Genomic DNA, 22,988 nt, shown 5'->3' on the forward strand with positions numbered 1-22,988 from the left:
TAGATCTTCCTGCCTCTGCCGGGCCTTGAGCATGCATCTGCGCATGCTCAAGGCCTTCTCGCCGAGAATTAGAAAGCCTTGAGCATGCGCAGATGCATGCTCAAGGCCCAGCAGAGGAAGGAAGACCTTCTAGCGGCACTGGCACGTCCTGTGGTTGCGTGTCGGTGCCAGACGGGGGGGTTAAGTTCAAGTTGTTTGGGCGGGGGGTACCGGTTCGCTCGGAGGGGGGGGTGGTTCGAGCGGGGGGGCCTTTGCGAGCAGGGGGAGCGATGACGGTTATTGGGAGGGGGTGCTTGCAAATCGAGTCAACACTTGGTTTGCGAGACAAGTTTTGCGAGAATGTTTTGCTTGTCTTGCAAAACACTCGCAAACTGAGGTTTGACTGTATCTGGTTTTACTCACCTTGTCTCAGCACAAGTATATCTTTGATATCAGAACTGAGCAAGTTTGTGTTCCAACTTGTCCATATTTTATTAATCCAAACACTCAACCATTCAGTATCTTCTTGAGATAGGATAAAGCCAGTGATGCTGTTCAAGTCCTTGCAACAAGGCCTCAGTGAGACTCTTACATTATGGGCTCCTTTTACTAAGCTGCGCTAGCGTTTTTAGCATTTGCTGAAGATTAGTGCGTGCTATCCCCCACGCTACACAGAAAATACTAATGCCAGTTATATGGAGACGTTAGCGTGTAGTGCATGCGACAATGTAGCACGCACTAAGTGCGTGCTAAAACCACTAGCACAGCTTAGTAAAAGGAGCCCTATATCTGCTAAGACTCCAATCTAATGATATTTAGAAAACTTTTTTTTTTTTTTAAAAAGCTTTTGTGTTTCCTGTGGGTTAAGTTGGAAAATGTAGGTAGTCTAATTATATCACTTATAAGACCATGATTCTTGAAACAAACAAAGCTATTTAAGGCTATATCTACTTTCACCAGCAGAGATACATAGAGGCATTTTCTCTGTATTCAATGTCTGTAACCAGGGCAGGATTAACCAACAGGCCAAGTAGGCACGTGCCTAGGGCCCGAAATGGTCAGGGAGGCCCGATGAAGAAGGGCATCAACATTGTTTTTTCCAAACGGGAATAGAAGGAGAGAAGATGCAATATAGAAGGGGCAAAGAGAGGGTAGATAGTGGATGAAAGGAAGAGAGTGACAAGAAGATGAAGAAAGCAGAAACCAGAGAAGACAAGGTAGAAAAAAATTCTATTTATTTATTTTTTTTGTTTTAGGGGAGATGAATCGCTGTTTCTGTGGTGTTGCATTGTATGCAGATTCCAAATTCTTGGTGCTTCAGTTTAACCTTTGTCTACGTATTTTTATTCTATCTCCCCATTTAGAAAACTGTAGAGCGTTTTTTAGCGTTGGCATCTGAGCTGTTACTACCATGGCTAAAAACCACACTACAGTTTTGTAAAAGGGGGAGGGGTTAGTTTGTGATTACATATTCCATACTAGGGGAAGGTGTTTTCTGTGTCCTGTGTGTTCGAAAAGACATGGTTTTCTGTTAGGATTGACTGTGTAGGATTGATCTGTACTAGTCTGGCTTGTTTAGTTTTACAATGGGTGTATTGATATTGTACTGCTCACTGCAGTTTTTCTAGGTACACTGTGGATTGTTTCAAAATCACGTTTTTCATACAGATGGGGGGTGTCAAAAAATGATGGGCCCCAGGTGTCACATATGCTACGTACGCCACTGAAGTGCCCATACGGTATCCAAAGTGTGTGGCGCAGTGGATGGAGCTACGGCCTCAGCACCCTGGGGTTGTGGGTTCAAACCCTGCGCTGTTCCTTGTGACCCTGGGCAAGTCACTTAATCCTCCATAGCCCCAGGTATGTTAGAAAGATTGTGAGCCGCTGGGACAGAGAGGGAAAATGCTTGAGTACCTGATTGTAGAACCGCTTAGATAACCTTGATAGGCGGTATATAAAAACCTAATAAACTTGAAACTTGAAACCAGATAACCACTGCAGGGACAAAGACCCCTATGTAGTTACCCTTCCCCACATGTTCACAGACCCCTTCATACCCCCCCACAAAGTTCAGAATAAAAACATACATACCTGCCTCCGGAACATAAGCACCTAGCATAGGAAAGCATAGTAGTCTGGGGGGTGGGATAGTGAACCATAGAAAGGAGGAGTCAGGACCCAGGCCCATAAGCTACTCTAACCACTACAGCAATGGTGGAAAATGTGAGTCCACCACACCCCCAAAAAACCCTACTGTACTGCCATATAGGTGCCACCTGCAGCTATAAGGGCTATTGGGGTTGTAGACAGGTGGGTATAGTGGGTTTGGGGGGACTCACCATGACCCATAAGGGAGTTGTGGTGAGATGTTTATGTGACATCCTTTTTGTGAAATTCATTGCAGTGCCCTGTAAGGTGCCCCACTGCTCTGTTGTCATGTCTGGGTGGCCAGTCCATCACAATGTTGGACCTTCCCACATCCAAAAGGTCTTGTTCTGGACGTTTCAGACTTGGACAAATTTTTTGTTGAGAATCTAATATAATAAAATGGTAGGACGCGCATGCGCACTAAAAAAAACGTGTTCCCTGATCCGTTGCGTTTTTTTTAGTGCGCATGCGCGGGTTTACGTCACCAAACTCGGCAACTTGGACAACAATCGCGCTTATGCTCAAGCCGCCGCCACGAATCCTCTCTCGAACCGCACCAGGATCGAGAGAGGAGCTGCGGCGGGGGCTTGAGCATAAGCGCCATTGTTGTCCCCCTACCTAGCTGCGAGGCTGCGGCGGCCTTCCTCACGGTTTCACGGTGCTTGGTCCGCCAAACAATTCCTGCCGTTGACCAAATTTGCCCCACCGTTCCTTCCCTTCCTCCATCAGGTACAGTTCAGCTCTGCCTATGTTAAAAGCAGCTGCTTTGAAATTGGAGCCCTGCCGCCACCGTAACAAGTTCCCTCTGCCGCGGTCCCATATGTCAGAGAAGGGGCGGGACCAAGGCAGAGGGGAAAGTGCTACGGCAGTGGCAGGGCTCCGATTTCGACGCGGCTGCTTTTAACATTGGCGGAGCTGCACTGCACCTGATGGAGGGAGGGAAGGAAAAGTGCGCTGTTGAGCCCCTCTGCACGGGCCCAAACCAAAAAAGGAGCCAGGACTCTTCCCAACCCGGCGCCGCCAGACCCGACAAAACGGCCCTACACTCACAGACCCGCGAGCAGGGTTGCCATGGAAACCTAACCGGAATTACATGCAGTCGCGCAAGGGTCAGTGAGAGGGGATCAAGGGTCAGTGAGAGGGGATCAGGAGCTAAAGAGAGATTGAAAAAAACAAACAAACAACAGTGCACAAGTAGAGAGAGACACACAGACAGTCACAGAAGGACAGGGGGCTAAAGACACAGATTGAAAAAATAACAAAACACAGAGGACAAGGAGAGAGAGTGACACAGACACTCACAGAAGGACAGGGGGCTAAAGAGACAGATTGAAAAAATAACAAAACACAGAGGACAAGGAGAGAGAGACACAGGAAAAAAAATGACAAACAGACATACAGCAGCCAAGGAGACAGACATACTTACATACAGCGTCCAAGTAGACAGACAGAGAGACAGCAAAAAAATACAAACAGCCAAGGAGACAAACAGAAAAAAATAAAAATTACAATGCCCAAGGATAAATTCAGGAAAAAAAACCTTCCAGACATACAGTGGCCAAGGAGTTAGACTGAAAAAAAGGCATACAGACATACAGCAGCCAATGAGACAGACAGACTGACAGCGACCAAGTAGACAATCAGCAAAAAAACACAAACAAACACACAAAGCAAAAAATTAGAAACATACAGCGGCCAAGGAGACAGGCATGCAACAAATAGGAAAAATAAAAAAACTTTTAATAAATCAACCATACATGAAGAAGGAATAAAAAAAAAAAAGGGAAAAGACACCTACAGGGAAACACAGGATCAAGAGCATACAGAGAAAACAGAAGTTTGCAGGAATCAGGAACATATAGAGAAAGGAGAGCAGAGACCCCTGCAAGAAGAAAAAAATAGCAAAGAGACTGGGGATGAGAAAGAGAGCTGAGATGCTTGCAGGGAGAAAAAGCTAAGCAGTAATGTTACAGCTTGAGAGTGCAGACTGAGGAAGAAAGCAGAGACAGCGCTACACAGGGAAATGGAGGGAGGAAAGAGATAGAAAGAAAAATACAGACAGACATAAATTCTAGCACCCGTTAATGTAACGGGCTTAACGACTAGTGTGGTATAAAGACAGACGTACTGGCGGTCTGGACGATCAAACGCCTGGACATCCAGATAGACGATTTTCAAAAATAAAATTTTGCAAGTACTTTGCCGCTGCTGACTTTGGGTAACTAGTACCCTACGCCCAAATTGGATTTAAACATTTCTTTTGATTATGCCCTTCTATGGGCCTAATTAATCAAATTTCTCCATAGATGCTGAAGGAGCAAGAAAAGTGAATAGTTTACCTTCTGATCTCCTATTTCATTGTGAATGTCACAAAATCAGGACACTTCCTATATCAGAAAATTATTCTTTCTGACTATTCAATTTGTACCTTTGCTTAATCTTTGTAAACCGCATAGAACTTCACGGTATTGCGGTATATAAACTGTTATTATTATTATTATTATTCCTGACAGGAAACATGAGAACGCCAAAGTAGAAAGACTCTGCAGTTACAGATGCACGGTTCATAGACAGTAACGCGGAAGACAAAGGTGCGCGCCGACAATTGAGCGCAAGATGGAGGTGCGCGCCGAAGAAAAAGACTGTTTTTAGGGGCTGCGACGGGGGTTTTGTTGGGGAGCCCCCCACTTTACTTAATACATATCACGGCGGCGTTGTGGGGGGTTTGGGGGGTTGTAACCCCCCACATTTTAGTGAAAACGTAACTTTTTCCCTAAAAACAGGGAAAAAGTTAAGTTTTCAGTAAAATGTGGTGGGTTACAACCCCCCAAACCCCCCCCAATGCCCCCACAACGCGGCGTGATCAGTATTAAATAAAGTGGGGGGTTCCCCCCACAGCCCCCTTCGTAGCCCCTAAAAACAGTCTTTTTCTTCGGCGCGTGCCTCCACGCTGCGCTCAGTTGTCTGCTCGCGCCTTTGTCCCGGCGCGCTTTTGACCTGACACCCAGATGCACACAAGAAGTTGTGATTTAATGGATGACCTTCAAGAGAGGATTTAATTAGACCCTAAAGCAGATCCATGTCTCTCCTGTAGCACAAGACTGTAATTTTTCTCTGGCCGGCATGATCATAAGTTTCTTGAAGAAAAACCTAATGGAAGTAACTGGAGCTTTTGGGAAAGTTAGCTGTAATAGAAAATTTACAATAAATTCTACTTTAACAAGGTTTACAGACACTTCTCCACAGTTCCCTGCATATAGCCAATTGCCCAGTCCTGCCTTCTAAGTAATGGGGCTCTCATGGGCTTCTAAAACCCACACTGAAGCGGATTCGGGCCTGGGCTTGCAGAGATAAAGCCAGTACCAAAGCATGGACAAAATGTAAAAGGAAGTTGGTGGTGGCATAATAGAAGAGGTTGTTTTTTTGTTGTTTTTTTTTTGGGGGGGGGAGAATAGTAAAGTACTGGCACAATTAATTGAACTGCGGTTGGTATATATTGGAATCCAGTTACTAGAGAGAGTCCTTTTTTTTTTTATTTGCTGGTCCTGAGCTGTTTAAAGGTATATTTGCCTAATAAAAGCTTTGTTCCAGAAATACTGACTGTGACCAACGTTTACACCTTAAGAAAATGATACCTATTTGGAAATTTAAAAAAAAAATAAAAAATATTCTGCATATGCGAATTACAAATTATTCAGGTACACAAGCATTTTTCCCAGTGGGCTCCCACTCTATCTAATGTACCTTAGGCAATGGAGATTAAGTCACTTGCCCAGGGACACAAGGAGCAGTGCAGGATTCGAACCCACAACCTCAGAGGCCAAGGCTGTAGCTCTAACCACTGCACCACACACTCCCAAAATTGAATTGCGCGTCTGTTCGAAACTACTGCAACTATATTTATGCCCACTAAACCAGGCTAGTGTAAGTGGTTGTGCCTAATTATACGTACATACTTTACCTAGGTATAATGCTAGTATTTTATAGAACTGCCCTCTTAATGGATGAATTCCTGCCTGCTGCTACCGTGACGATGCTCCAACAATGTGTAATAATTCACACTTTGCGTTACACCCTTTAGGAAATAGGGTTTGTTTGATTCTCCCCCTCCTCGTCGTCCCCACAGGAATGGAGAGTGTCTACAAAGAGAATGTATACTTTCTCACTGTTTAAAGTATGTGAGAAATAGACCAGGATAATTTCCTGTCTGCTATATATTTGTTTTGGAGGGGGGGAGGGCAATATCTGGGTTTCTAGATCTTTAATTAGAATAAGAGCAGACAGGCTCCTTGGTTTACTGTTGTGGCTCACTTTCCCTTGGCAGGATACACAATGAAGCCCCTGTTGTCTGGTTAGAAAGGGGACCACCTGTCAGCGGGGACACTAAGTGGAGACACCGGGCTGTCAATAAGCCAGGCCATAGGGAGACTTTCTTCTATTGACAGAAGAAAGCAGAAGACACCTGTTGGAGGCGAGTGAAGGCCAATGACATTTTATTGACTTTGGCCAGAAGATGTCAATAGACGAGCATCCTCTGGGGATGGCTGTCCAGTAGCTGAAACATCTGTTGATGGATGATGAGCGACACCAGACTTAACCAAATTCCTTTAAAAAAATAATAATAAGAGCAGCAGAACAGATTCCAGCATTGCTTCTGCTTTAGCTGTTAATGCGTTTCACGGATTATTATTGGCTCTCTTTTTCACATAGCACCAGACAGTCGTGTAACTGGGGCAGCCCAGGAAAGGGGATCTGTTTCAATGCCAAAAGCACTTAGCAGTTATAATCATTTCTTTGGTGCTGTCTCATTTCTCGCGGGTGGTGTCTGCTGTTAAGGATATTGTATGGTGCAGATATCAAGTGTCCCTATTAAGACTTATTCCCAGTCTCTCTCAATAAGCACCGTGAGGTGAAAAAACAAGACGGCATTTGGCGTTTTGAGATAAGACAGTTGTAGTTCTTTGGGTATTTTATTTACTTTTTAACATAAAAAAAAAAATGATAGCATACAACTTTCTTTGAGGTCCTTCCAAAACGCACTGCCTTTTTTCCAGTTCAATGCCTTCCCAAAACTATTGGAATACTTCCTATGTTTTGAGAGGGAGCAACCAGCTTGTATCGATCCCTATTTGAGAGAAACTGTGTTCCTCTGGAGTGGAAGGTCAATTAATCTCTTGTTTTATGTCTAAGACTGTATAAGGTTACCGCCTCCTCCCGCTCACTCACACTGTGCCAGATTTTTTTTTTCTCTGACATATCTTTTAACCCTTCAGTAGCAATCTAGGAAATTGCATGTTTAGGAGAAAGTACTTTCCCTCTGATCTCTTTCTGGTGCTGGGCTTTGCTTTCTTGTTGTGTGCCTATGAACTGGTTTCCCACTCAGAACTGCTCCCTGGACTGCACAAGACTTGCGTATGACAGCCTTAAAAGTTATTCTTAAAAAAATCAGGGCACTAATCATAGCACTTTGACCACTTATCGGACCCTGGACAAACTTTTGCAAAGGATCTCCCTTTTTATTTCAGCTGTATTGCCAATACTCCAAATTATGAATCCAGTAAGTCAGTCTCTCAACCTGGTCCTGGAAAATCCACAAAAGGGCATTTCAGGTCATTGGCATGGCTCCTAAATCTCCCACCCTGTAATCTCAACACATGAATATAGATTAGACCAGAGGTTTCTAACTCTATCTTGGGGACCGTTAGCTAGTCAAGACTCCAGGATGTCCACAAGAAAAATACTGTAGAGTCTGACAATAGATTTGTATGCAGTGGAAAAAGAGGACCACAGAATGGACCATGTGGGGAAGGGGGAAGGGTGAGGGGAGGGAAGGAGGAAGAACGGATATAGGACCCAGAAAGTTATCATGTGAGTCAAAGAAGTGAGGGAGAGGACATCAACTGGGAGGTCATTAACATACATTCAGCACCCTTTTGTGAACATTTCCTGATGTTGTTCCTAAGTCATATGGCATCATTTCAGTAGCCTTTCTCTGGATCATTTCAGTAGCTTGCCTATATTTTTCTGAAGGGTTTAGCCAGAAAAATTTGACATGACAAAGTAAACAATGTAGGCATGACTGTGTCTTGAGAGGTAATTCAGCGTTTCTTGCAGTGTTTTCCAGGTTGGCCCTGGAGTACTCCTCACTCAGTTTACAATGAATATACATAAGATACATTTCACTACAATGGAGGGAATGTATAGAAACATAGAAACATGATGGCAGATAAAGGCCAAATGGCCCATCCAGTCTGCCCGTCCGCAGTAACCATTATCTCTTTCTCTCTCTATGAGATCCCACATGCCTATCCTGCACTTTCTTGAATTCAGATACTGTCTCTGTCTCCACCACCTCTTCCGGGAGACTGTACCACACATCTACCACTCTTTCTGTAAAAAAGTATTTCCTTAGATTACTCCTGAGCCTATCACCTCTTAACTTCATCCTATGCCCTCTCATTCCAAAGCTTCCTTTGAAATGAAAGAGGCTCAACTCATGTGCATTTACATCACATAGGTATTTAAACATCTCTATTATATCTCCTCTCTCCCGCCAAATCTATCTCATACCTACTGTTGAAAACCAGCATGACTGGAGGATCACAGCTTGAAGCACCATGAAAACCCAGATGAAAGGTCCAGCCCAAACATTTTCACATTATAAAGCAGAGATTCAAGCACTGTCTACCTTGTGGGGTGGCAGGGGTTAAACTGCTTAAACCATGATAGTAATTAGGACATAAAAAGGTCTCCAAAATTCAACCAAAGAGTAATCTTATAGGGTAAATAGGGCTAACCCAGGAACACAAAAACCAATCTCAAATTCCTGCATTACTTCAGCTGAGTAAAAAGCTGGGAATGCCTCCTAGTGGCCATTTAAAACTCAAAAGCAATAAATGAAATAAAAAGATGCTTCACAAGGACAATGACTGAAAGCCAGCAACAAGGATTTGATCATATATATAGTTCAAACAAAAAAAAAAATTTGAATGTAAGCATTAATAAATTTAGATTGCTTACCCTGATTTGAAATGTAGAAACGAAGCTAAACCTCCTAACAAGTTTTCAAACCTTCCTGAAACAAACATCTGTGACTTTGACTCACTGTGCAGCTTAAGGATTGTTTCTGACTGCTGCGGCCGCTCCCTGTAGCAGCCACATATTTGTAGTTTAAGCCAAATATGTGGACTACGCTTCTCCCTACGCATTCGCGGGTTTAGAACTTCAGTTATTCACGAGTTTTTGCCTCCCAAACGATAGTAATTTTTAAAGGCTGCCTCTGATCCATCCCTGCCTCCCTCCTGCAGCATCCCAGACCTCTCCAGACCTTACCTGGTGGTCTAGCGGTGAAGCGGAGCAGGAGCGATCTTCCTACGCTCCTGCCCCGTGCAGAGCCGTCAACAAAAGTGGCTGCCATGAGTTAGTCTCGTGAGACCACAGGAACTCACGGCAGCCATTTTTGTTGACAGCTCTGCATGGGGCAGGAGCGTAGGAAGATCGCTCCTGCTCCGCTTCACCGCTAGACCAGCAGGTAAGGTCTTGGGAGGTCCGGGAGGCGGGGGTGGGTCAGAGTTGGCCCTAAAAGTTATTCACGATTTTCCATATTCATGGGCCGGCTCTGCCCCTAACCCCCACAAATATGGAGGGAGAAGTGTATATCTTTTTTGGCAGGTAATGTTTAGTTTGAACACTATGGGGCTCATAATCAAAACAAAAAAACATCTAAAAATTGGCCTAAATAGGTACTTTGGACGATCAAAAAGCCTGATCATCCAAGTACCCATAACCAAAGCTGGTTTTAGACATTTCTAAAACCAGCTTAGGCCTTTCCCCTGCCTCAAAAACACATAGAGCAAAAAGAACCATTTTTAGAGGAGGGGAAAGGGCGGGAGGTGGGCCGACCTAGACATAGGTGTACAGCAGGTATAACCAAAACTTTAGGCAGGTTGCCTAAAGTCAAACAGGTATAAGTGCTGAAAAAGGGGCCGCTGAGCTGATCGCTGCAGCTCATTTGCCCCAGCAAACTGCCTACCACCTACTGCAACTATAGCTGCAGGAGAGATGGCTCATCTCTCCTGCCATGATGGTGATCGCCCATCCTCCAAACTGCAGCACTTCGGGGTGAGCATCACGGCAGGGCATCTCCCCTGCCAGGGATCCTCACTCTGATGTGCCGCGGTTCGGGGGGGGGGGGGTGGATGATCGATATCGCGGCAGGAGAGATAAGCCATCTTTCCAGCAGCGATCTACCCTTCCTGGCTCGGTGAAGACCGACACCCCCATCCCAACAGCGATCAGGCCAGAAGGGAGCCCAAGCCCTCCTGGCCCGGTGAAACCCCCTTACCCCAACCCCCACTAAGATACGGGCAGAAGGGTTACCAGGCCCTCCTGCCCTCGGCACCCCCCCCCCACGATTGCCCCCTGGAAACACCAATCGGCCCCTCACCCACCGACCCAATGACGCCCTGCCAACTCCTCGAACCCCCATACCTCAAAACCAGTTGGACGGATGGACGGGTCCCAATCTGGCAGACCCGCCATCCGTCGAATGGCGGGCCTTAGAGCCTGATTGGCCCAGGTGCCTCAAACGCCGCCCACAGGTGGGTCCTGAGGCGCCTGGGCCAACCGGAATCATCCCAGTAGCCTTAGGCCCCTCCTGTGGGCAGGGCCTTAGGCACATGGGCTGGGTTGGCCCATGTGCCTAAGGCCCCACCCACAGGAGGGACCTAAGGCTACTGGGATGATTCCGGTGGGCCCAGGCGCCTCAGGCCCCACCTGTAGGCGGAGTTTGAAGTGCCTTGGCCAATCAGGCCCTAAGGCTTGCCATTCGACGGATGGCGGGCCTGCCAGATGGGCTTGGTACCCGTTCGTCCGATTGTTTTGAGGTAAGGGGGGTTGGGGGTGTCGAGGTATCACAGGGTCAGCGAGTGGGGCGCCAATCGGGGGTTTGGGGGGCGATCGTGGGGGGGGTGCGCCGAGGGCAGGAGGCCTGGGATCCCTCCTGCCTATATCTTAGTGGGGGGGGGGTAGGGGGCTTTGCCTGGCCAGGAGGGCTTGGGTTCCCTCCTGGCCCGACCCGATTGCTGTCGGGGTGGGGGTATCAGTCTTCGCCGGGCCAGGAGGGTTTGGGCTAGAGAGCTGCACGGGAACGGGGACGACGGGAATCCCGCGGGACCCGCGGGCATCCCGCGGGTTCCCCCTTTGGGTCACGGGGATCCCGTGGGGACGCCCCTAGGGTCGCGGGGATCCCGTGGGGACGCCCCCTAGGGTCGCGGGGATCCCGTGGGGACGCCTCCGAGGGTCGCGGGGTTCCTGCGGGGCTGGATGTACTCAGTCGCGCGGCTCTTCTCCCTATCTTCTCTGCTTGCAGCACAGAGCCGAACGGAAGTCTTCCCGACGTCAGCGCTGACGTCGGAGGGGAGGGAGGGCTTAAACAAAGCCCTCCCTCCTTCCGACGTCAGCGCTGACGTCGGGAAGACTTCCGTTTGGCTCTGTGCTGCAGGCAGTGCAGGTAAGGAGGAGAGTAGCCTCGCGGTTCGAGTGGCTACCAAGGGAGGGGGCGGTCCGCCCTGCCACACCCCGCCCCGGTTGCAGCACAGCCGGCCAGGTCCCCTTACTTTTGTGGCACTTCCCCGACCGACCGACAACAGCCCCGGTCCGACAATCCTCCCTGCCCTGTAGCCGCGAATCTAAATTATCTTCTTACAGCAGCTGTAATAAGGTAATTTAGATTCGCAGTTAAGGGCAGAGAGGTTTGTCGGACCGGGGCTGTTGTCAGTCGGTCGGGGAAGTGCCACAAAAGTAAGGGGACCTGGCCGGCTGTGCTGCACCCGGGGCGGTAGAGAAGGAGTGGGGAGAAGGACGCTGAAAGGCCATGGGGAAGACGGGAGGGGGGGGAAGGACTCTGAAAGCACTTGAAGACAGAGGAGGGAGAAGGACGCTGAAAGCACATGGGGAATACAAAGGGGTGGAGAAGGACGCTGAAAGGCCATGGGAAGGGCGGGGGGGAGGACTCTGAAAGCACTTGTGGAAGACAGAGGGGGGAGAAGGATGCTGAAAGCACATGGGGAAGACAAAGGGGTGGAGAAGGACGCTGAAAGGACATGGGGAAGATGGGGGGTGGAGAAGGACGCTGAAAGGCCATGGGGAAGACAGAGAGGGAGAAGGACGCTGAAAGGACATGGGGAAGCAGAGGGGGGAGAAGGACACTGAAAGCACATGTGGAAGACAAAGGGGGGAGAAGGACGCTGAAAGGCCATGGGAAGGGCGGGGGGAAGGACTCTGAAAGCACTTGTGGAAGACAGAGGGGGGAGAAGGATGCTGAAAGCACATGGGGAAGACAAAGGGGTGGAGAAGGACGCTGAAAGGACATGGGGAAGACGGGGGGGGTGGAGAAGGACGCTGAAAGGCCATGGGGAAGACAGAGAGGGAGAAGGACGCTGAAAGGACATGGGGAAGCAGAGGGGGGAGAAGGACACTGAAAGCACATGTGGAAGACAGAGGGGGGAGAAGGACGCTGACAGGACATGGGGAAGATGGGGGGAGAAGGACGCTGAAAGGAAATGGGGAAGAGAGAGTAGGAAGAAGACGCTGGCAGGGAAGAAGACAGATGCCAGACTATGGGGGGAGCGGAGAGAAGAAGATGGGTGCCAGACCAATTTGGAAGGGGGAAGAAAGGGAGAGGCACAGTAACAGAGCAAATAGAAGATGCAGAAGGAAGAGAGACAGTGGATGGAAGGAATTGAATGAGAACATGAGGAAAGCAGAAACCAGGCAACAAAGGTAGGAAAAGAATTATATTTCTTTTTTTTTATTTTGCCTCAGGATAAAGTAGTATATTAGTTGTGTTGATAAAAATTTATAAACATTAGAGGCTCTGGTAGAAACCCATTTGCAAAGTATGTATTCTTCCCAATTAATATTTTCAAATTAATAAAGTCTTTTTGCTTATTTGTAAATGGGTTTCTACCAGAGCCTTTAATTCAGTAGCATAATTAAATGAAATAACTATTTCTGAAGTTTATAGGGACGGGCGGGGACGGAGGGGATTCCTCGCGGGGACGGGTGGGGACGGAGGGGATTCCTCGCGGGGACGGGTGGGGACGGAGGGAATCCTCACGGGGACGGGTGGGGACGGGTGGGATTCCTCACGGGGACGGGTGGGGACGGGTGGGACTTTGGCGGGGACGGGTGGGATTTCTGTCCCCGCGCAACTCTCTAGTTTGGGCTTCCTCCTGGCCCGATCGCTTTCGGGGTGGGGGTGTCGGTCTTCGCCATGCCAGGAGGGCTTGGGCTCTCTCCTGGCCCGATCGTTACTGGGGTGGGGGGGGATTCTGTAACCGGTGTTCTTTATGACAGACATCGGTTACAGAATCCAGCTTTTAGGCGAAGGACTGGCCCCTCCTTTGCCTAAAAGCCCTTGTTTTGGGCGTTTGGGACTTACGACTTTTTTTAGGTTGATTATATGGTGTAAGTTTAGACGCAGTGGTGGTCTGGGCGTTTAAACAGCTGAACGTAGAGGCAGGCCATTATTTAAAAAAAACCTCTTTTTGGACGTTTTTTTAAATTATGGACATTTTCCCTGCTTCTACTTTCAACGTGTAGGGCCTAAGGGCAAAAGGGGACTTAGACCTTTTTTTTTATTATTATGCCACTCTATATATATATGCTGCTTATGGTTGTTACTGTAACTCATTTGGCAGCTTTAGGACTGATTCTGATCCCTGAAGTTTGGTAATCGTATTTGCTTATTGGCCGATAAGATTCTAATTGATTTGGATCATCTCTTACATTCACTTTATTTCTCACTGACATTTGGGTGTCACTTCATATCTTTTATTTCACACATCATTTATTTGTATTTATTTATTTATACCCCGCCTTTCCCAAGGCAGATCACAATAGAGTACATACACAAACAGAATCACATACATTACAACAAACAGAATATCAATAAAACATAATAATGATAATTTGTTAACTTTTGTTGACCTAAGCTCTAATCCTCTAAAACTCACCACTTAAGCATTTCACCTTCACTTTGTTCACCTCCTGAGTGGAGTAGGACGGGTAAAAGTGGATCGATTTTTCACTTTGTCACAAATTACAAAGACTAAGGGACACTCGATGAAACTGCAGGGAAATAGTTTTAAAACCAATAGGAGGAAATATTTTTTCTTGCAGAGAATAGTTAAACGCTGGAATGCGTTGCCAGAGGATGTGGTAAGAGCGGATAGCATAGCTGGTTTTAAGAAAGATTTGAACAATTTCCTGGAGGAAAAGTCTATAGTCAGTTATTGAGAAAGAATGGGGGAAGCCACTGCTTGCCCTGTCTTAGTAGCATGGAATAGTGCTACTCCTTGGGTTTTGGCCAGGTACTAGTGACCTGGATTGGCCACCGTGAGAACGGGCTACTGGGCTTGATGGACCATTGGACTGACCCAGTAGGGCTATTCTTATGTTCTTATCGATTTTTACTTCTCATGCCTTCTCTAAGTGTCATTTGTTTTAAATATTTTTATTAATATTCATGTTTTTATTAAATTCTATATATGTGATTTATATATAATATACTGTATATTATATATATGTGATATATGTATATAATATATATATTGCCACAGAAACACAGGAAAGCTAGAGGCAAGATAATAGCCACACCAACACAGTTCCCTGATAATACATAATACCAAAACCTAGGCATAAACAGGGAAAGGTGGTCCACTTAGAAAGGACACTTGAAAAAGAACATACATAGACAGGTGCCTATTTATCTTTTTCCAGGCAAGTGCCCAGTAAAACAAGGATAGTACAGGAAAGCTCTTTTAAGCCAAGAAAAGTTAAACAAGAGTTTACTGACATCAAAGACACAGTGCACTAAGCAGCAAACAGGTTCAAACAAGATCACAGCTCTCAGAAGGTCCCAACCAATCAGGAAGAAGAACACACCTGACACTAGCTTTAATTTCCTTAGTAAGGAAAGGCAGAGAATAGGGCTAGAGTTGGCAGCAGAAGCCTCAGGAAAAATGTATGTCTATTTGCTCTGAAAATGCTATTGAAATGAATGATGAAGAGCCTATGGATTATAGTGAAGGCAGTCCAGAATATTTACCTTTGGACAGTATGATGGAGGGCTAGGAATGTTGAAAGACTGAGAGTTCACTGCTCTGGAGAATGAGCAGACATTGCTAAAGCTGTGTTTTCTGAAGGGAAGTGTTGAAATCCCACTCCAATTAATGGACACACGATATAAGTCAGAATTCACATTGATTAAGAGGCCTTGTTGCTGACAGTATTATCAGTCTATGAGGCTGCAAAGCAGAAGTGCCTCATGTTAGTAAGGAAGAGAAATGCAAATGAAGCAGGGCCTGCACAACAGAAATGTAGGGCTTCTGAGATATTGAAACTTGAAAGGGAATGGGGCGAGATTATTACATCTATTCATTTATGGGTGGTTAGTTCCCACATCATTGAGCTCTGGTCATAAGAAATGCTCTATGGTATTTCAGGACCGCAGTAAACCATCTTCATGTCATTCTTTAAGGAGAGAGGGAAGAATCAGAGTATGAATGGCCACAACCACTGACCCTCAAGCTTTGCTTTGAAGAATGGTGGTGTAGAAGGACTGAGGTTGAAATAGACACTAAAAAATGACATGGGATTATTTCCCGCGGTTATCCACGGAGACAGGAACGGTGATGAATTTTATCACCGTGTCATTCTCTAGCCTGAAACAGATTCTGGTCTGGGCTAGCAGGGTTAAAGCCAGTACCAAAGCATGGCCAAAATGTAAAAGGAAGTTGGTAGCATAACAGAAAAGAGGTTTTTGGTTTGGTTTTTTTTGGGGGGGGAGAATAGTAAAGTACTAGAACAATTAATTGAACTGCAGCTGGTATAAATTGGAATCCAGTTACTAGAGAGTCCTTTTTTTTTTTTTTTTGCTGCTCCTAAGCTATTCAGTGTTTGTGAATTCACAAACATTCACTCACAAACATTGAATAGATCGGGATGGTGCAGAGAAAGTACTGAAGGGGGGACTTTTCTTGAAACAGCCTTCGGGCGAAACATGTCAGAATGACAGGTCCCTTCCCGATGTGAACAGGAGAATAATATTAAGATAAAGATAAGTTTTAATGTTTAAAAGTCTAAAGTTTATTAACTTTTATAAGTAGAGCGCTGAGCACTTTAAAAATGTTTAAGTAAAATATAATGGGGCTAGTGAGGAGACCATTGCCACAAGCATGTTTGTAGCCATTGAAAACACTTGGCTAACAACTGGCATATCTGAAGCCCTTAAAAAAATGAATAAAAAGGAAAAAAGGAATATAAGATTTGTTTGGAATACTGAATGTTTATAGGAGTAACTACTGGCAGTATCTTACTATTGACTGCAGGATATACTGTTTAATATGTTTTAAATGAACACTTAATAATGCAAGAGGCCAAATCTACATATCAGCTATGACTTTTCTGACTTGATCGTATCTGTCCTGTCATTAAATGTTCCCAGAAATAATGTAGTAGACTAGAGTTTTTAAATCTTGAATCATGTTTATAGGCACATCTATCTCAAGAATGCAAGCAAGATGTATTTCTAAAACGACAGCAAAGCGTCTCTTAAAGGATCACAGATTTCCTACAGTTGAACCCAATGCCGCAAATCATCAACTATTCATTCACTGGAGTCCCTCAAATGGCAAAAGAGAAGCTGACAACTTTGTTCTGCAAATCTGAACCTTTTCAGAGACAAGATCGTACCGTATCCACATTTGCTGTCTACATATACTTTGAGCAGGGCAGGATTATTTCTTCGAGGCCGTGAACTGCGAAGCAGCCTGTTTAGAGTGCTGCGGCTGCCGACGAGTGCTGGAGGGAGGTTTGTCGGTCGTGTTGCGGTGGGAGGGTCTGTGGGGAGGGCCTGGGGCAATGACGTTGGGGGGCGGGGCAATGACTCTGCTGCGAATCCAGCAAGGGTGAGGGAGATGCCCAAACGGCCCTAAAGCACTGCACCGGTGAGCCCCCCTGACCATTTTGGGCCCTGGGCCCATGCCTACTGGGCCTATCCTTTAATCCGGCCCTGACTTTGAGTAAAAGTGCAGTATATCATATTTCATTTTGCATTCATATGAGCCTGAGAGCTGGTCTCAACGGATGACAATAATACAGGGCTGGAAGGCCCACCTTATCGCCTGTCAAAACCTTCTGAGAGAAGGTCAGTCACCTTGCAGGGTGGGGGAGGTGGATTGGCAGCAATGTTTCCTGTGGCAAGAATTCAAATTGGCTAGGGGTGCGGGTGCTAAAGGTGCTGGGGGTGCATAAGAGCTGGGACCTCCAAGGACCAGGATCTTTTCCTGCTGCTCAGAGGCAGCTTTCTCATCTCACCCATCCCTTCTAAGAGGATTGGACCGGTTGGGGCTCAGGATGCCGTGCTACTGGGTACTGGGCTCATCCGGCAATGAGCGACTGACTGGCAGGAAGCTCAGCGAGTGGATGCCATAGGATAGGGCGACCCTGGGAAGTGGGGTATGGAGGTACATAATTCTTTGAGGGCCCCCAGAAACACAAGTACACAGGTGAGATTTCCATTTGATTTCATACATCCCACTAAACAGAGGCAAGCTAAATATAAAGTACCATACAATGATAAACCAATGCAATAACATTTTAAAGTCTGTCACTCATTTGCATACCAGTATATTAATTAGTTCACTTTAGTAGATTGGAATTTGTGTCAGTATTGAAGAAGTAAATCTAAAACATTTACCCCCCTCCCCTTTTACAAAACCATGATAGCGGTTTGTAGCGCAGGCTGGCACGCTAAATGCTTCGCGCTGCACCCGACACTCATAGGAACTCTGACCATTGGAGCAGCGCAAAGCATTCAGCATGCCGGCCGGTGCAACAAACCTCTAAAACCGAAGGAATGGTAAAGTTTAGGGGTGAAGAACTTATGTGCACGACAGCAGAGCAGGACTTGGGTGTGATTGTATGGGATGATCTAAAGGTGGCCAAACAGATTGAAAAGGTGACGGCGAAAGCTAGAAGGATGCTAGGTTGCATAGGGAGAGGTATGGCCAGTAGGAAAAAGGAGGTATTGATGCCCCTGTATAAGACTCCGGTGAGACCTCATTTAGACTATTGTGTACAATTCTGGAGACTGCACCTTCAAAAAGATATAAAAAAGGATGGAGTCGGTCCAGAGGAAGGCTACTAAAATGGTGCGTGGTCTTCGTCATGAGGTGTATGGGGACAGACTTAAAGATCTCAATCTGGAGGAAAGGTGGGAGAAGGGAGATATGATAGAGATGTTTAAATACCTACGTAATATACATGCGCATCAGTCGAGTCTCTTTCATTTGAATGGAAACTCTGCAATGAGAGGGCATAGGATGAAGTTAAGAGGTGATAGGCTCCGGAGGCTGGTGGATGTGTGGAACGGTCTCTAAGAGGAGGTGGTGGAAATAGAGACCGTGTCTGAATTCAAGAAAGTGTTGGATAGGCACATGGGATCTCTTAGAGAGAGGAAGAGATAATGGTTACTGCGGATGGACAGACTGGATGGGCCATTTGGCCTATATCTGCCATCATGTTTCTGTGTTTCTTCCACTCTTTTTTAAAGGGTGGGGGGAATAGACATATGCATACAAAAACTGAACCATTAAGAAGCCAGACTCTGCATTCAATGCAACACCACAGAAATATTGGTGCATATCCCCTAATACTGTACAAAATATAAAGATAGCAAATGTAAATTTTAAAAAAGAGAAATAACAAATCACTTTACAAATTAACAAATAAAATGAAAACTGGAAAATAAGATAAAACTATTTTATTGGACTAATACATTTTGTAATTAGCTTTCAGAGATCAAAACCTCTTTCCTCAAGTCAGTAAAGTATACTGCTGTTACAATATCCTGTCCTGACCTGAGGAAGGAGAATTTGGTATCTGAAAGTTAGTCAAAAATGCATTAAAATTAGTCCAATAAAAGGATCACTATATTTCTATTTTCTGTTTATAAACATTTATCAACACAGCTACACTACTACTTTATCCTAAAGCAAAAAAATAAATAATTCTACCTTTGTCATGTGGTTTCTGCTTTCCTCATCTTCTTATCATTCTCTTCCTTCCATCCACTGTCTGCCCCTTCCCGAAACTGCCTCCCCCTTCCATATCTCCTGCCTCCCCCCTCCCAATTGGTCTGGAATCCATCTTCCTCCCTCTGTTCCCCTCATGGTCTGGCACATCTCTCCTTCCCAACCCCTTGTGGTTTTGATCTCTCTCTTCTCATTTCCTCCACTCAGATCTGATATCTCCGTCTCCTTTCCCCCATGCTCTGGCATCTCTCTCTCCTCTCTCTTTCCTTTCCTTTTCTTCCCTGGTCTTCCTTCTCTATTTTCTACCTCCATCTAAATTAAATTTTCTTACTATTCAGTCTTCATTTTCCCTCTTTTCACTGTCTACCCACAGCTTGCCATCCCGTTCCTTCACCCCCTCCTGTATCTAACTCTATCCTCTACCCCCCATCCAGCATATGCCCTTTTTCTTTATCCCCTCCTTCCATCCACTATGTGTTCTTTCTCCCTTCCATTTAGCATCTGTTGTCCCCTCTCTCCCCTCCCAACTGACATCCAATGTCTGCCCCCTTCTCTCTCTCCCTTCACCCTACTTCCATCATCTGTCCCCTTCTCTCTCTCCCTTCACCCTACTTCCATCATCTGCCCCCTTCTCTCTCTCTCTATCCCTCCACCCCCATTCCATTGAATTATCCTGCCCCTCACCTCCTCACTGCTGCTGCTGCTGTCCCACATGCTCCTGATGGCACAAGATAATAAACCTTAAGCACCACTTAACCTCTTTCCCTAGTTGGCCCCAGGGCCGGATTAATGAATAGGCCCAGTAGGCACATGCCTAGGGCCCGAAATGGTCATGGGGGCCCACTGAAGGAGAACACTGAAAATTTTTTTTTTTTAACGGCGACTGGCCCCCCCTCTTGATCGTCAACACCGGACCCCCCCTCGATCATCAACACCGGGCTCCCCCATTGGCAGAAACAGGGCCTGCGACTGCTCTCTCTCTCTCTCTCTCTTGCCCGCCGCTGCCGAAGTCTGTAAACAAATTTAACACACACCGTGGGGCTCTAACAGTGCACGTGATGCTGCCGGAATCCCTCCTCCTCCTCCTCCTCCATAAACGAAATGGGAAGTCAGCAGCAGGCGCAGCTTGAGCCCTGTGGCATGTGTTAAATTTGTTTACAGGTTTCAGCAGCGGCGGGAGAGAGAGCAGTAAATGAGTCGAAGCCGGCAGGCCTGGGGATGGGAAGATGCTAGATGGAAGGGCAGTCAGAAAGAACAAGAAGTGTGGTATGTTGGAGCAGGGAATGAGAGGGAGGGAGAGAAAGGGAAACATTGGACAAGGGCGGGAGGGGGACTGGATCATAGGGTGACAGGGGGAGAGAACAGCAGGAAAGAGAGCGGAAGCAATCTTGGACCCTGAGGGGAAGAGAAGAGAGAGGTGGTGAAATAATTGATTATGGGAGGAGGGAAGAGAGATGGGATAGGAAGATAGTGAAGGAAAAAGGACAGGGAGATGTCAGGCCATCAGAGACGGAGAAGAGATGCTGGGCTAAAAGAATGGAGGGAGGAGATATGCTGGAAATTGTGGGAATCATGGGAAAGACCAAGGGACAGGGGTGGCAAGGAGATGTATGAGAAGATAGCCTCTAGCCCCTCACCGCTGCTATTTTCCAACATGTGCCTGACGCTGACGGTACAAGTTCTCTCCACTTCCATCATCTGACCCCCTTCTTTCTCTCCCTCCACCCTAGGCAATTCACTGAGGGGGCAGGATAATGTGATGGAATTGCCTGGGATGGAGAGAGAGAGAAGGGGCAGATAATGGAAGTGGGGAGAAGAAAGAAAGAGAAGGAGCAGATGACAGAAGTGGGGAGAAGGGGGACAGATGACAGAAGTGGGGAGAACTTGTGCCGTCAGCTTCAGTAGCATATGAGGAAGCAGCAGCAGCAGCAGCGGTGAAGAGGTGAGGGGCCCTCACCACTGCTACTGCTTTCCCACATTCTGGATGGGGGGAAAGATAGAGTTAGTGAGATAGTGGAGGGGTGAAGGAAAGGGGTGCAAGCTGTGAGTAGACACAGGGAAAAGAGGGAAACTGAGGACTGAATAGTAATAAAGAATTTAATTTAGACGGAGGCAGAAAATAGAGAAGGAAGACCAGAGAAGAAAAGGGAAGAGAGAGGAGAGTTGCCAGAAAACAGGGAAGGAGACAGAGATATCAGATCTAAGTGGAGGAAATGAGAGAGAGATGCTAAAAACCACAGGGGCGAGAGAAGGAGAGATGAAAGGAGAGAGATGCCAGACCATGAGGGGGAACAGAGGGAAGATGATGGATGCCAGACCAAGAGGGGGGGGAGCAAGAGAGATGGCAGAGGGAGGTAGATATTTTCTGGAAATGGCAGACACTAGATGGAAGTAAGAGAATGACAAGAAAATAAGGAAAGCAGAAACCACATGAGAAAGGTAGAAAAAAAATTATATTTTTTAATTTTATTTTTGCTTCAGGATAAAGTAGTATTGGAGCTGTGTTGATAAGTGTTTAGAAATAAAAATGGTGAACCTTTTATTGGACTAATTTTAATACATGTTTGACTAACTTTCAGAGACCAAATTCTCCTTCCTCAGGTCAGGACAGAATACTGTAATAGCAGTATACTTTACTGACCTAAGGAAAGAGGGTTTGACCTCTGAAAGCTAATTAAAAAATGTATTAGTCCAATAAAATGGTATTATCTTCTTTTCCATTTTTTGCTTTATTTTTATTTGTTAATTTGTAAAGTGATTTGTTATTTCTCTTTTTTCAAATTATACATCTGCTATCTTTATATTTTGTTCAGTATTGGGGGATATGCACCACTGTTTCTTCACCCCCTAAACTGTACCGTTCCTTCGGTTTGTAACACAAGCCAGCATGCTGAATGCTCTGCACTGCTCCGATGATTGTCGGAACAGCGCAGAACATTCAGCCCACCAGCGCTAAAAACCTCTTCCATGCTTTTGTAAAAAGGAGGGTGGGATTCAATTGTGATTACTTATTCCATAGTGGGTGAGGGTGGTTCTGTGTCCTGTGTGTATGAAAGACATGGTTTTCTGTTAGCATTGACCAGCCTTGTTTGGCGAAATGCATCAGGCATGGTTCCTGGGAGCACCTTGAATAAACCTGATTTGAATCTCTTTATTGTCTGCTGATCTTCTTTTGTTCCACGTTGGATTCTTTGGTGGACCGCTTGCCTTGTTGTTTTGTTACAAATTAACATACATGGAGTGGAATGTACCAGAGGAGTTACAGATTTGGTTGTTTATACATACATATGGGTTAAAGTTGGACAACATAGAATGAAGCAGTTGAGAGGAGTTGCAAACTTGGTTATTAATATAGACTTATGCATTTGAACACTTTTATATACATATGGAAAGGGTTCAGAGTTAAAGTCCTGGGCAAGTAGGTGGGAAGGGAAGGAAGGGGGGTTTTGTTCAGAGATGTTTGGGGCTTGCATAGAACTAAAACTGTACACTGGCACTGGTATGGTAATCTTTGTTGTTTGTTTTGAATTTTATAATAAAAGAAAAAAGAAATACAAGTGAAAATAAAGAAGTAAATAAGAAAACAGATACATAAATGGGGCGGGGCAGGGGGATGGAGTGGAGTGGGGTGGGGCGTGGGCATGGGCGGGGCAGGGCTAGGGGGCCCAGTATACATGTGTGCCTAGGGGCCCTCGACAAATTAATCCTGCCCTGGTTGGCCCATCTCCCTCCCTTCCCCTCACCTTCGCAGTCACCTTTCCA

The sequence above is a fragment of the Geotrypetes seraphini genome, chromosome 1 (genome assembly GCF_902459505.1).
Source record: "Geotrypetes seraphini chromosome 1, aGeoSer1.1, whole genome shotgun sequence".
NCBI lineage: Eukaryota > Metazoa > Chordata > Amphibia > Gymnophiona > Dermophiidae > Geotrypetes > Geotrypetes seraphini.